Consider the following 3,567-nt stretch of genomic DNA (forward strand, 5'->3'; position numbering starts at 1 on the left):
GAGATATCATCTCCCACGCTTTAGGATGACTATTATCAAAAATAAAGTAAAACGATATAAAATAAATTAAATATAAAAGGAGAACAAGTGTGAACAATGATGTGGAGAAAAGGGGATCCTTCTATACTGTTGTTAAGAATGCAAATTGATGCAGCCACTATGAAAAGCAATATGGTAGGCCAAAGGTATTTTTTTTAGTGGTTTTGCCATGAATTTTTTGTCTCATCTAATAAAATTACTTTTTTAATTATAGATTTCAAGTTAGCATTTCAAACACACATTTGAAAAAAATGTAAATATCTTTCCCCTTATAATTTATATACTTTTCCAGGGTTTTGAAATAGCAATTGCACTGCCAGCTGGGGTTTCTTCTCTTTGATATGCTGATTCTATCAAACACATGAGAATTATGTAAGTTCTGAGGTTTTTCTCTGGAACCCAACTCCAAAACTGGAGGTAGACTGGCAACATTTGCAGTACTTGTGCACATTATCTCTCAGTCAGTCTTAGAGCATCCCTCTCTCATAGATACTACAGGTACTTTACATCACTGACCTCAAGGTTTTCAATCTGCACAAGAAGCAACTGATATAAACTAGAGAATATGTTATATAACAAAGTATTTAAGATCTGGATCACCCCCCCCCCAGAAAAATCTGGACCTGAATTTATGCCTCTGGATATAGATTCTTTATTTCCTCATAATTCTTTAATTAAATAAAATTACAATACTATGTATCATATGTATTATATATACCACCTACATATATACACCACCTGCATATATATCAGAGGTACATTACCTTAATTTAATTAAAGAAACATGATGATCAATAACAAGGATTAAGAGTAGCAAGGTGAAAATCCCTCTATCTAGTTTTCAGAAGAAATTGAAAAAAAAAAACTGATGATGATTGGTTGACAGATTCTACATTTTCCTTCTATAAATTTATTTACATTTCATATTGATCCCATGCATAACAAGCCTTCTTTTACTACATGTATGAAATGTTTGAAACTCAAAGAAAAGTTCAAAATAAATTACATGTAAAATTCTGCAGGATCCTTTCCAATGAAATTAACAGACAGGATCTTCCCAATGCTAGTGTGTATTTTGATGGCAGGATGGGACCAATCAGAGTAGTGTTTTTCAAAAGCTTCTGCTGATGAAAATGTTTCTTTGGGTTTCTTATAATGACTCTGAGCTATGTTGGCTGTTTCAGGTCACTCAGCTCCCAAACCTGCCAAAAGATCAACTACCCTGTTAAGGTACTCTGAGTTAGGTCCTTTTTCTGACACAAGTCCACACAAATAGCCCAAGGACTTTAGTTTCTGGCAGCATAGCTCCATAAACCCACAGTGTGGGCAAAGTTTGAGTCTATCTCTGCCCAGTCACAACAAGCTTCTATCCTCTGATGTACCTCCAAGACAGCAGTCCAGAGCACCAGGTGGAACAGACTTCTAAGAGCATCAGTTCCTACACATAGTTGTTCAGCAGCTCTAGGGCATGCTGAGCCACCTCCCACAGGCTCTATGGGAAGAGGAGCAAGGTGCTCTGGTGAGAAAACAAGTAAATGCACAGATCTAACAGGGTGATTTCTTGCCTCTGTGTCAATTCACACTTTCACGTGTCTATGGGCTTTTGGAGGATCAATCCATTCCAGCTTTTCACTGGCAGGCAGAAAAAAGTGAGCCAGTTGGCACCATCCCCAGAATCAAAGCTGACAACATACTGAGAAAACAAGGCATCCAGTTCATTATATTGTACCAGGGCATCTTCAAATTCCTGCAGCATATCAAATACAAAGGCAAGTTCCTCCCAAACCATGAAATACTCACAAAAGCTCCAGCCTGGCTCAGTCCTCCTCTCCCTCAAAGTTCTCAGATCATCCTCAAACTTGCCTAGGTTTTTGGTAAAAGACATAGGAAACAATGTCCTGAGTTTGGTAAGGAAGATATTCCAAGGATTCCTGAGTTCAAGAAGAGTTCTTTAAGGGGTTGGAGAGCATGACACATAGGTCACTTTGTTTATTACAAAAATCGTTTCTTATTTTGTCCACAATAGAAGTTCAGGAAAGGATGTTGGTTTGTTTTTTGTCTTTTTTTTTTTCTTGCACCATTTTCTTTTTTAAAATTTTATTTAAATTCAATTAACCAATATATAGAACATCTCCAGTTTTTGATGTTTCGTTTAATGATTCATCAGCTGCATATAACACCTGGTGCTCATCAGATCATGTGACTGCCTCTTTAATGCCCATCACCCAGTTACCCCTTCCCCCCACTCACCTCCCTTTCTGCAACTCTTAGTTTGTTTCCTGGAGTCAAGAGTCTCTCATGATTTGTCTCTCTCTGATTTCTTCCCATTCAAGTTTTCAGCCACCACTATTAGCCAGTCCACAGAGCTTTGGTCTTTCACAACTTTCTGCCACTTGGTGAGGTCATCTTTTACTGTGACCTTACACACCATTATCATAGCATTCCATCAAATAAATATGAAGAAAGGGGAAAGTAAGAGGGACTTTGTTTCCTTCCTGGAGCAGCAGTTTCTCCTTGAATTGAACAAAGATAGATTCTAGATGAATCATCTTTTGAAGCCCAGCCAAGTGCTGGGGCCAGGCGGGAAGGGAAACTCTTCAAGATGGCGGATACCCCAAAATGGCCGAGGTTCCTGTCACCACCTCCACTCCGGACGCCGATAGACCAATGACCTGCTGACAGCTTGACGCAGACCCTTACACCTCCCCTTTTTACACCAACCGAACCCAATAGCCTTCAAACCCCAGAGGAGAAAGTCACTTTGACTGGTCGGATTACAATCCTTCCTTTGCATAGAGAAAGTCACTCTGACTGGTCGGATTACAATCCTTCCTTTGCATATGAGCCCACCAATAGGAAACCGTTCTGCTTTCCAACTTTATGTAAACCCCTACCACTTTGTCTTGGGGGCGACTTCCCCGACTCATGGCCCTCTCTTGAGTCACGGAACCTCGCCCGAGGGTACCTACAATAAAAATCTGTTCTCGGACCCTCGCTTGCCTTGGCGGTCTCATTTACATTTAGTTACTGAGAAACCTGACACCAAGGTACTTTTCTCCATTCCATCTGTTCTCTTGGAAGCTGCTGGCAAAGTATTGGATAAATAGAGGTGAATCAGCCCTGACCTACGACACAGGTGACAATGGGTCTGTTTTCCATAGCGTAGGTCACTGGCAGCAGCGCGTCCTCAGGGGCACCCATGGACCATCACTGGCCTCCAGGCCAGCCCAAGCACTACAATAGGGACACCCATCATGCTGCATGAGGCAGTTCCTGAGCCAGATGCCTTATGTGGCCAGTCAGCCCCATCACTTCCCACCATGATTTTTTCTACTATTTTTAAAAAATCAATATTGTCAATATTTTCTTCTATGGCTTCTGTATTTTGCATTATATTTAAAAATGTCTTTTTCACACCTTGATTATAAACAAATCCAGGGCACCTCGGTGGCTCAGTGGGTTAAAGCTTCTGCCTTCGGCTCAGGTCCTGATCCCAGGGTTCTGGGATCGAGCCCTGCATTGGGCTCT

General features: G+C 40.8%; 1 pseudogene; it reads right to left on the reverse strand.

The window, feature by feature from the left end:
• Positions 1-3,240, reverse strand: part of LOC123935564 — a 5,598-nt pseudogene extending 2,358 nt beyond the window's left edge.
• Positions 3,241-3,567: the final 327 nt, after the last annotated feature.

Source organism: Meles meles, chromosome X (assembly GCF_922984935.1).
Source record: "Meles meles chromosome X, mMelMel3.1 paternal haplotype, whole genome shotgun sequence".
Lineage (NCBI taxonomy): Eukaryota > Metazoa > Chordata > Mammalia > Carnivora > Mustelidae > Meles > Meles meles.